This window comes from Caretta caretta, chromosome 12 (assembly GCF_965140235.1).
Source record: "Caretta caretta isolate rCarCar2 chromosome 12, rCarCar1.hap1, whole genome shotgun sequence".
NCBI classification, from domain to species: Eukaryota; Metazoa; Chordata; order Testudines; family Cheloniidae; genus Caretta; species Caretta caretta.
Genome location: NC_134217.1, coordinates 23,158,796 through 23,171,200, shown reverse-complemented (window position 1 = coordinate 23,171,200; position 12,405 = coordinate 23,158,796). Strand labels below are relative to the sequence as shown.

The following is a 12,405-nucleotide window of genomic DNA, read 5'->3' as shown; positions in this document are numbered from 1 at the left end:
CTTTGGCACTGTGCATCTTTACCAGATGTGCAGCTGGGCTGAAGTAGCACTGTAGTGTAGACTTTCCCTAAGTGAGCCATTGCCGATTGCAACTTTTTTTTTTTTTTTTTTAAAGAACTCCAAACGCACCTCGGAGAGTTTGTGGAGCTACAGACCTTAGAGTCTAGACTGATGTGGAGAAGACAAAGTTCAGTATGTTTTCTCCCCCAGAAATAAAGAAGGGGGGGAATCATTTTTAGAAATACCATGAACACATCTCTTAAAAATGCTGATGATTTCTCTGTAGAAAATCCCAACAACAAAGGAACATCAGCAGCAAATCAATCAAATACAGGAAAGGAGGGAGTAGAGTTGGCATAGTAGTCTCAGCCAGACTTTGTCCAATGCCTTATCAGGAAAATTGATTTTTACCATGAATATAACATTAAAGACTAGAATAACCAGGCATAGAAAACATAAATTTCATTGGATTCCTTAGTCTACAGTATGTAGAACAGCAGGTGTAGTGAAGTGATGCAGGTGTTGAGTGGTGCTGGGACAGAGGTGGTTGTGATACAATGGAGAGAGGGAATGAGGGCAGAGAGATTTAGATGTAGAGGGATTGGACAGGGACCTATGATATGGACAGAGAGGGGGACAGGCTGGATGGGAATTAAGAACATATGTGATGAGCAGGTGCATAATCATGTGTCAGGTTAGGTGTAAAAGGGTGATGGGGCAAGGGGATGGGATGTATAGAGAAGTGGGAGAGGCAGGAGTGGGAAGGGGCATAGGCTGGGCTGTGCAGGCGGTGATCAGGAAGACAGGTAAGATGCAGAGGAGATGGAATGGGAGGGGTTATGAGAGGAGGAATGATGGAGACAGGTGAATGGGCAGGCACAGAGGAGCAATGGGAGAGGGTGGAGATGGGCCAGGAGTGAAGGGAACTGGGGCAGAGTGGATGGGATGGGGGTTGGGGAATGGGCAGGGGAGTAATGTGTGAGACAGAGTGAGGACAGGGGCAGAGGAGATGGAACAGGTAGGAAGTGACAAGGCAGAGGAGAAGAGGGCAGGTGAGGGGCAGTGGAAGAAAGGAAAGGGGCAGGCTGGGGCAATGGTGGGGAGAGAAGGGCCAGGGGCAAGTGAGCATGATGGAGGGAATGGACAGGTGGGGCCCATGGTGGGGAGGGGAGAAGAGAAAAGGGAAGGACTGGGGCAGGTGGGGGAGATGGAGAAGAGGGAAGGGGCTGAGGTGGGGGCAATGGTAGGAAGGGCTAGGGGCAGGTGAGGGCGATGGAGGAGAGAAGAGGGCAGGTGGGGGCGATGGCGGGGAGGAGAGGGAAGGGCTGTGGGCGATGGAGAGGAAGGTGGGGGCGATGGTGGGAAGGGACAGGTAGGACCCGTGGGCTGGGCTGGGGGTAACGGAGGGGAGGGCGAATAAGGGGAGCGATGGAGGAGCGGCGCAGTTGCTCTGTGGGGCTGCTCTGGCCCGCGCCCGCGCCCGCAGCTCCCCGGCCCGGCTACACAGAGCGGCCTGCGCGGACGACTCAGGCGCAGCTCTCACACAGCCCAGTTCTGCGGCCTGCGCCGCCGCGGCCTGGCCTGGCCTGGCGCCTCCCCGCCCCCGCGCACCCCCAGCTCCTGGGCCGATACCTGCCGACGCGGCCGAGCGGGAGCACCGGCTGCAGCTGTGGCTGTGGCTGGGCTGGGCGGCGGCTCGCTGCCGTGGTCACCCCGGCGCTGCCTGAGCGGAGTCGCCTCAGACCCCCAGTGGGGATGGGGAGGACGCGGTGCCTTTTGTTCCTCACTCAGTCTCTGCGAATGCGGAGCCGCGAACGGGGCGGGGGGCTGCTGAGGGGAGCGGGGGGTCAGCTGCCTGGGACACGTGTTGGGGGTGCCTGGGACACGTGTTGGGGGTGCAGGGGGGTGCCTGTAGCTGGGCTGGCAATAGCAAAGGGTAAGGGGCTGTCTGGGGGTGGCTAGGAGCTGATTGCGGAAGCAGGGCGGTGTTTACCCCAAGTGAGCATGGGGCACAAGGGATAGCCGCTTTGAGAGGGAGATAACGTTACTTAATTTGGGACAGGATGCTGGGTAAACATGGTTGCAGAACGTGAAGTTGTATTGGGATTGCAAGTGAAGAGACACCTAGGTCTGGGGTGGGGTAGGAAGCTGGCTTATTCCGTGTGAAAACATCGAGGAGTCCGGGGACACTTTAAATTTGGGCAGATTAATTTGGGCATAAGCTTTCGTGGGTGAAAAACCCACTTCTTCAGATGCATGGAGTGAAAATTACAGATATAGGCAAAAATATATTGGCACATGAAGAGAAGGGAGTTACCCTGCAAGTGGAGAACCAATGCTGAAGGCCAATTTAGTCAGGGTGGATATGGTCCACCCCCAATAATTGATAAGGAGATGTCAATACCAAAAGAGGGAAAATTGCTTTTGTAGTGAGCCAACCACTCCCAGTCCCTATTTAAGCCCAAATTGATGGTATTAAGTTTGCAAACAAATTGTAGCTCAGCAGTTTTTCTTTAAATTCTGTTTTTTGAAGGTTTTTTTTGTTGAAGAATGGCTACTTTTAAATCTGTTATTGAGTGTCCTGAGAGACTGAAGTGTTTTCCTACTGGCTTTTGTATGTTACCATTCCTGATGTCTGATTTGTGTCCATTTATCCTTTTATGTAGAGACTGTCCAGTTTGGCCAATGTACATGGCAGAGGGGCATTGCTGGCATATGATGGCAGCATTAGTAGATGAATGAGCCTCTGATGATGTGGCTGGTGTGGTTGGGTCCTATGGTGTTGTCGCTAGAGTAGATATGGGAACAGAGAAGGCAACGGGGCTTGTTACAGGGAGTGGTTCCTGGGTTAGTTTTTCTGTGGTGTGGTGTGTAGTTGCTGGTGAGTATTTGCTTCAGGTTGGGGGGCTGTCTGTAAGGGAGGACTGGCCTGTCTCCCAAAGCCTGTGAGAGTGCGGGATCGTTTTCCAGGGTAGGTTGTCAATCATTGATGATGCGCTGGAGAGGTTTTAGCTGGGGGGCTGTACGTGATGGCCAGTGGTGTTCTGTTATTTTCCTTGTTGGGCCTGTCCTGTAGTAGGTGACTTCTGGGTACCTGTCTTGTTCTGTGAATCTGTTTTCTCACTTCCCTAGGTGGGTTTTGTAGTTTTAAGAATGCTTGATAGAGATCTTGTAGGTGTTTGTCTCTGTCTGTCTGCCTTCAACATTGGTTCTCCACTTGTAAGGTAACTACCTTCTCTTCATGTGCCAATATATATTTTTGTCTATATCTGTAATTTTCACTCCATGCATCTGAAGAAGTGGGTTTTTTACCCATGAAAGCTTATGCCCAAATAAATCTGTTAGTCTTTAAGGTGCTACTGGACTCTTTGATGTTTTTGTGGTTTCAGACTAACACAGCTACCCTTCTGATATTCTGTGTGGGGTTTTGATGGCCAGAATTTGGTTGGCAGTGGGAGGGACAGGTAGCTTTGGGTAAATGTGAGTAAAGGTTAAACTGTATGGAATTTTAAAGTCCTGAAGGGCAGGAGGTTGGGATCCTCAATAGATATGGTGGCTTATCTGGCTGTGCTAACCTACCTGAGTCCAGTGGAATAAGAGGCTAAGCTGCCATCCCATAGTTTCACTGTTTCCTACTTACAGTTTTGTTTAGTGAGATCACCTGCAAGTAAAAGAACAGTCTTGGGCTTGTGATGCTTAAAGGATTAACTGCAATGAAAATGAATGTTTTATCTGTAGGCATTGAAACTGCAAAGCAAGCTACTTCAAGGTAGCTCATCCATTACTTCAATCTTGACCTCATAATGTTGCCCTTTTCTAGAAGCAAATGGTAATTCAGTGTTTGTGGTCAGGCCTAAGAGTATTTTTGTGAACACCAACTGCCAGTCATTCCTGATTGTTCCAAAGTATGTATGGTAGCTTCCATAATGTTGATTAATGTTTACTTGGAGCTGCGATCAGGGTGCCAAATTTATTTTAGTTAGCACCCTTAACCTGGACTCTGAGGTGAGGGAGTTGTGCCTTATCTTCAGAACTACCCAAACCATTGTTTTGAAGTTGTACAATACAAAACACTGACTGTTTTGAGAAGTAATATTCAGGTAAGCTGTGGTAACCCTTATTATAAAGCAATGAACGAGTACACTAAAGATTCTAGTATTGCCAGGCTCAAGTGATCAAAAATCATGAGATTTTTTTTTTTTAACGGCTATATTGTATTTTGTCTGTCCTCTGATTTTTTTTGGACTCCCCCGGCCCGTCCTCAAGTGTGTGTGACAATTAGTGTTGGCTGCTCTCCCAAATTTATTGGGGAAGGTGATTTTTGGCCCCCGCTGAAGGAGCTCACACCCTCACATCTGCCCACCCCCTGCCCAGCAATTACTTCTGACCCTACCCCCATTAGTTCAGTCATTTCTCCTTCCTCCCTCAGCTTTCTCTCTGTTCCTCCTGAGATTCTTCACCCCCCCTCTCCTAGTCCTAGCGAGGTTGCAGCTGGGTCCCCTCTTCCCCCTCCAGGTTGGGGGGCAGCTTCAGCAGTTCTTCATCCCCCTTCTGCCTCTTCTCAGGCTGGAATACTGCAGGGATGGAGGAGGATCAGAGATGTCATCCTTTCCTCACGGGAGAGTAGGAGGGAGTGGATATTAATATTTAGATTTTTAAAGCTGCAAGTCTTTAAAATTCTAATGTAAGATGTATGATTTTTGTTTACTTTTTGTATATCAGTATGTGTATTGCACTTAATATGGGGAATGGAATTAAACTCGTCAGTTTAATATTTCTTGGTACTGTAGTAATTTTCTAGTTGATTTCACTTTCTGGTTCTCATGTATTGTCCCAATTTGTTTTTTAGAATCTGATGATTTCTAAGCCAATCTTGGGGCTCTGACTCATGATTATTGAATACTAGAGGTTAACATTGTTTTGAATTTTTTATTGGAAAAAAAGCAAAACCTAGGATTTGAACCTAAACTAAGTTGACAGTGAAAATGAGTAGCATGTGTACGTGCACTTTTTCCTGTCTATGGCCCTCAGTACGGTATTTAAGCATATATTTAGGATTATGAAATGTTCTTTATTTACATGATCACTGTTTCTTCCTCATTCAGTGCATAGGATTAATAGGGCTTCCTTAATGAGCAGCTATTAAATATTGTATTTTATCCTCATTGTTGAATGTGACCCCAGGCTTTATTTAATGTACATGATTGAAACCCTGCCACAGAGCCAAAATTATTAATTTCTTCGTGGGTGTTTTTATGGGTTCTCCTCATAGTATCAGAGTTCTTCACAAACCATTAATGAATTTATCTTCTCATCACTGCTGTGAGCTGGAGGGATGATATTATCCCCATTTTACAGGTAGGGAAATGAGGCACAGAGGTTAAAAGTTTCCACTAATTTTGAGTGGCCAATTTGAGACAATGAGGACTTGATTTTTCAGCATGCTTCACATTCTATAGCACTTCATATGTTCAAGCAAAGCTCTCATTGACTTCATTTTCAGCTGAGAGTGCTCATCACTCCTGCAGTGCAGACATTAGGTCTCCATTTGGGCACCTGGAAAATAAGGAACACATAGTCAGTAATCATCTTTGGAAAGTTTTGGTTTAAGTCACTTGCCTACAATCCTAGGAACTCAATGGCAAAGAGGGAGAGAATCCAAGGCAGCAATCAGCTGCCTTAATCTGGAGAACATAATTTCTCTTCCTGCAGTCCCAAATCATGCATTATGTATGTTTCAAACATCTGCAACAAATGAGGCCGCAGTCCTACGGATAACATCCTCCTTTACTACACAACTCTGATTCATCACCAGGGCAAGTCCATTCTGTGCTCTAAACAAGGCAAGGGTCCTGTGGGGAAAAAAGCATATGATCATGTCATTAAAGACTGTGTCATAATGCATAGGTACAAGAGGGTGAATTAAAGTTGCATGGGCAGCCTTAGTTCTGGTATTTCCTAACTTTTGTGTGCTTGACTTTGCAACCTTTATTATGCTCTTTTAAAGTGTGTGTTTGTTTTCAGGGGGAGGTGCTAATATGCTAGATTTTTAAAAAGGCAAACTGAAAAAACAAATCCCATCGTGTGACATCCTGTTTATGCCCAAATGGTTCATCAGGGGATTGGAATCTTTAAATCCACCACACAGATTTCTGGCATCTAAACTAATAGAGTAACTGTTAGCTTAGCAGAAATATGTTGTTGTCTTTTGTGTAGAACAAGCACAACAAGAAGATGAGGCACATGCTTTGCCAGTGGATTTCAGAGAGATTTACTAACAGAAGAGGAAGGGTGTAACTTGGGAATCTTGAGTTCCCTTTCACCTTCTGGAGGCAGGGCTCAAGTTGTGCCAGAATGTGTTTTTTTGGGGGAGTCAGACTGGCATCCTGGCAGTGGTGGAACTAAGAGGGAGCAGGGGATTGGAGGGGAATCACCCTCCCTGGCGGTCTATAGGTGTATGTGTGTGCTTTCTCAAGCATATTATGGAATTGACAAAAGAAGGTGTACAAAACAATTTTTTTCATCTGGGGCTATAACAGGGGTTCTCAAATGGGGGGTCAGGAATGCTTTGCATCCAGCATTTATAATGGTGGTATAAATTAAAAACACTTTTTTATATATTTAAGGGGGGGTCACACTCAGAGGCTAGCTATGTGAACGGGGTCACTTTTAGATCTCATTCGATAGATATCAACTATTGCCTCTCCTAGCATTAGGCAATGAAAGGGGTCACCAGTACAAAAGTTTGAGAACCACTGGGCTATAGCCTAAGCCTACCCCACACCTAGAAGCAGTAGCTCAGCCCATCTCCCTCATCTGGGCATCGCAACATGGCGCACAGGGTTGCATGGCATTGGAATAGTGTGTGCCTTGTCATAACACCACTCACTCAAATATGGCCTGGCCACCTCTCCCCTGTGGTGCTGCAACTCCCATGGGACTGGAGCCATGGGTGAGTGTGAGGTGGGCTTGCTCTCTAGCCCCTATGAAAAACATAAGAACAGCCATACTTGGCCAGACCAAAAGACCATCTAGCCGAGGATCCTGTCTTCCAACAATGACCAATGCCAGGTGCCCCAGAGGGAATGAACAGAACAGGTAATCACAAGTGATCCATCCCCTGTCACCCATTCCCAGCTTTTGGCAAACAGAGGCTAGGGACATCATCCCTGCCCATCCTGCCTAATACCCGTTGATGGACCTATCCTCCATGAACTTATCTAGTTCTTTTTTTGAACGCTGTTATAGTCTTGGCCTTCACAACATCCTCTGGCAAGGAGTTCCATAGGTTCCACCTCTGTGCATGGTGTGGAAAAATACTTCCTTTTGTTTGTTTTAAACCCTCTGCCTATTAATTTCATTTGGTGACCCCTAGTTCTTGTGTTATGAGACACAGTAAATAACACTTCCTTATTTACTTTCTCCACACCACTCATGGTTTTATAGACCTCTATCATATTCTGCCTTACTCATCTCTTTTCAAAGCTGAAAAGTCCCATTCTTATTAATCACTCCTCATATGGCTGCTGTTCCATACCCCTAATCAGGTGAATTCATTTATGTTAAAGTTGTTGATCCTCTGGGAATTCATGAATTCTTCTCACTTGTCCAAATATTCTTGAACAGCATGAGCTTATGAATTATAGATGAAGGAACTTAGAGCTTTTATTCATGAAGATATTTACAAATCAGTTTAGTTATTCAACCAGCTCAACTAGTTACCCACATTGGAAACTGAACCTAGGTATTAGGGTTTGTGTAAAATACCACACAAGGTTTAATAAGCACAATAAGGACCTCACTTTTGGATCTCATTCAATAGATATCAACTATTGCCTCTCCTAGCATTAGGCAACAATATTGGTTCAACATTACTATGAGAGAAGAATCACTTTGAGTTGCTAACACAGCTTTCTGGAGCATTCTGGGTTCTACTGGAATTCTTCAAACTAAATACTGACCGGGTCCCATCTCAGTTTAGCATATGCAGTTTGAGATCATCATATTCCAAGATGGTATATTATCCATTCTCCAGAAAGGAGTTCACTTAAAGTCATCTACATTGTGCTGACAAACTTCCCTTGTCTGCTGTCTGTTAGTCTTGTTGGGTTGGTGATCGAATTTAAAGTGAGGACTGTCACTTGTATGCTATTTAAAAACAAACAAACAAAAAAGGAAATACTGAGTGGAAGTTTTAACCATGACTTGTTCTAGGACCTATTATGGTCCACTGGGGATATTTTAGATTAACTTGAATATGATTAGGCAAGGTTATGTGGCAGTGCTTTAAAATGAAAGATTGCATCACTGTATAATTGGATATATTGTATTTTTATGACAAGAAACTGATTGTCTTGACTTAGTCTTCTAGTCCTTTTGCAAATAAGATACCTCACATAGCTTGTCTGAGATCTATAACAATCTTACATACTGTTTCATAATTTTAAAATTGTAACTTGTCAAACATGTGAAAGCTATAACCAGGTTTATACTTAAATACTTAGTTAAGGTCTCTAAAATTAGAATTCAGAACGTGGTCATGAAAAGACTACAGTATATTCTGATTATAGCTTGAGGATTCTAAAGAGTACATTATTAAAAAAATACAGCTGTCAATGTTAAATTCTTACACATAGTTTTGATTGAACTCTTTGCCCAACTGAGTATATTTTTCATTTACAAAGTGCACCCACTGTAAATAAGTGTGTGTGTTTCACTCACACACAGGATAAGATCCCAAAATAAATCCAAACCACCCAATCCTCCACAAGAAGCCCAAAGGGGAAATCAGCTTAACACAGTGCCCTTAAAGAGCAACAAGACCTGGCTTTAGAAGCAGCAGCGTAGGTGGCACATTGGTGGACAAGTGTAGAGTATGGGAACTGAGGAATTATGGACTTGACAGAGTGTAGCATTAGGTCACTTTGTTTTTTGCACTAAATATCATAGGAGCTACAATATCATGATGGGATCAGCAGGAGTTAATCTATACAGAAGAGAAGTAATTTTATTCACATCAATGGAGGAAAAAAGTAAAGGTATATACAGAATATGGATAAATAAGGAAGGATAATTATTTTCAAGAAACAAAATATATGTACTTTGTAAAGGGGAGATAATCATGCTTTTTTTTATCACCCACCACCCTTTAGTAGGCTGAGACAGAGTGTGACACTTCCGTGGAACAATACATACTGAAATAACTATTTAAAAAGCCTTATATTTAAGTTTCAGAAATGTGTAAAATATTAACTTTTTTAAAAATTGGCCACTTTTTTTGAACAATCTAACCTGTACCCTTTCCTGTACGTGTTATATTGGTATACATAGCACTAACTTTTTCTGCTACCTAAGATACTCTAAAAATAATTAGGAGCTTGTTCTTCTTTGGAAATACTCCATGGACCTATTTTTACATTTTAATATTATTGCTATTCAAAATATTTAACCAATACAAACCTTGTTCTATAAATCCAACTATAAAATTAGATTACTGAATAAAACTGTATGAATACAACACAGTCATTTTACAGGGTTACTGACTTAGTGGATGGGGGAAGATGTAGATGTAATATCTTTTTTTTCTTTTTTTTAAGTAAGGCTTTTGAGACAGTTCCACATTACATTCTCCTAAGCAAACTTGGGAAGTGTGGTCTAGATTAAATTACTATAAAATGCACAACTGGTTGAAAAACCATACTCAGAGTAGTTATCAATGGTTTGCTGTTAAACTGGGAGGGTGTATCTAGTGGGGTTCCATAGGGGTCTGCACTGAGTCCAGTACTAGTCATAATTTTCATTAGTGATTTGGATAATGGCATGGTGAGTGTGCTTCTAAAATTTGCAGATGACACCAAACTGGGAGGGGTTGAAGCCCTTTGGAAGAATTCAAATGACCTTGAGAAATTGGAGAGCTGGTCTGAAATCAAAAAGATAAAATTAAAGAGGAGTACAAAGTACTCCACTAGGAAGAAAAAAAATCAAACTACAGAATAGGGAATAACTGACTAGGCAGAAATACCACATTAAAAGGATTTGGGTTTTATAGTGGATCACAAATTGAGTCAACAATGTGATACGGTTATGACAAAAGCTAATATCCTGGGGTGTATTAACAGGAGCATTGTATGTAAGACACAGGAGATAATTAGCCCACTCTAGTTGGCATTTGTGAGGCCTCAGCTGGAGTTTTGGGTACCACACTTTAAGGGCAGATCTACACTTACAACACTGCAGTGGTGCCAACAGGAGAACTTCTCCTGTTTGATGTAGTTAATCCACCTCCTGTCGACATAACCCCTGATGTAGACAGTGCTTTGTTGCAATAGTTTTGGATTTTTCACACCCCTGAGTGACATAGTTATTCTGATGTAAGTTTATAGTATAAACCTGGCCTAAAAAAAGATGTGGATAAACTGGAGAGGACAGCAACAAAAAAGGTGAAAGATTTAGAAAACCTGACCTATGAGGAAAGGTTAACAAAACTGGGCATGTTTGTTTAGTCTTGAGAAAAGAAGACTAAGGGAGGACCTGATAAGACTTCAGTGTGAGGAGGGCTGTTATAAAGAGGATGGTGATCAATTGTTCTCCATGTCCACCGAAGGCAGGACAGGAATTTGCTACAAAGGAGACGAAGTTTTTCCTAATATCTAAGCTAACTATAAGGATAGTTAAAGTACTGGACTAGAGTAGCAAGGAGGTTGTGGAATGGAGGATTGGGGGGAGGAGGAGGGCAGGGGGAGATAATGGACTGTATGATCTCTAGCATTCCCTTCCAGCCCTACATTTTTATGATCAGTAGTTTGCTGATCTTTACCAATAACTTAAAGGCAGCTGTTTGTAAAAACATCCAGATCTCCTATCTTGGGGAGAACATTGGATGATCTCTAGCAGCACAGTTTCCACTAACACTTCTGATTGGTTAATGCAGTGCAAAACACAATAGTGCCCCAACTGTGAACAATTTAAAATTGTATAATGGCAAAATAGAATACCCTTACGAAATCATCCATGCATCTAAGGACATGTACTAAAGTCATATTAAAGTCTTCCAGATTAACTAAAGCAATCCGTTATAGTCATCACCTTGGAATATTAGCATATATGTTTTGGGTATTCACATAGCAAATTGTAGGTTAAACAGTGAGGAAAATGTAAATGCATACTGATGTGTCTCACACGGGGGGGGGAATGCACCTTAACTTTTAACCGAAACAGATACTGTTTAATCAACATAGCTTGGGACTGTCAAGGAGCAAATAAGGCTCTTGGATTCTCTGTCCCAGACCAGGCACAAAATAGAGCAACCTGGAGCTGTTCTGCCTTGCGCCGGCTGACTGATTCCCAGGGACCATATACATAACTAGAAGACATCATGCTAAACTACTCTCCTTTGCTGTCCCTCCCCACTAGTGGCTGCTGTGCAGGCTACGTGCCCACTGGAGAATTACACCTGAGAATTATTACTCTATGTACATTTGCTGAAATAACTTACTGTAAAGTTTTGAAAGCAGTTAGCCAACATTACCTTCGGAATAGAGATCTAATATTCCAGGACACCTAAATACACAGTAAAACTAAAGATTAATATCTTAAAATTTGTTTCTGAAAATTACATTTTCGACAATTCAATTTTGTTAATTTTGATTACAACAAATCAAAACCTAGGCCAGTATTAAGGAAGCAATTAAACAGGCCCTTTCTGACTGCCTTTATTTGTTGTTTATTACACCATTTTGGAAGAAATTGTGAAAACAAGTAATTTGATCTTTCAGCTCTACCATTTTAATCAACAGCTCTGCACAAAGACCAGCTTAAACTGGAATTACCTGCAAGTCTCTTATGTACTGCATACTGTGAAGTTGTTTTATACTCACATACCCTTCAGTATAGAAGGTGCAACATTTGTCCATATTCTAAGGATCAAGGCTACAGTAGCTCATTTTATTCCAGTTAGATTATCTGATATTAAGTCTCATTATTAGTAATGCCTCCATTTTATTACAGTTTTCCTTCATCCCTATATGTAGACCTACTTTTGCTATGTTTTATTAGTGCACTGTGTATAAAAAATGGAAGTTAAATTTTAGTTCAAGTTTAATACACGTTTTCAATATAATTTGATATTCATATAATTTCTGTGAATTTCCCCCCTGGATTGTTAAATCCTGCATTTTAGAATGGAGAGTCATATTTTTGTTTTTAATGCGTTAATGTTTAGATTATGGCTTTGTGTGCCCTACAGAAGAAAGGCATTCTGCTTATATAAAGCATCATGATCTCTGTTTGGGTGCTCAGATTGGATTTGCACAATGGTACTTGCTTCCCATTTCAAAAGGTGTAGTTTGCTTCCCCCTATTAAATACTTGTCTCATACTGTACAAATAAAAGCAGAACACTAAGAAG

At 42.4% G+C, this 12,405-nt stretch overlaps 1 protein-coding gene across 2 annotated transcripts in view; it reads right to left on the bottom strand.

Annotated features, from left to right (window-relative positions):
• Positions 1-1,943, bottom strand: part of DPY19L3 (dpy-19 like C-mannosyltransferase 3) — a 51,987-nt gene extending 50,044 nt beyond the window's left edge. Inside the window, exon 1 of one of the 2 annotated variants that reach the window (XM_075118405.1) lies at positions 1,633-1,943. The gene's annotated coding sequence lies outside the window, so the exon portion shown is untranslated. The remainder of the gene's footprint in view (positions 1-1,632) is intronic. The other variant, XM_048816732.2, reaches the window with a different exon arrangement.
• Between the last annotated feature and the right edge of the window lie 10,462 nt (positions 1,944-12,405).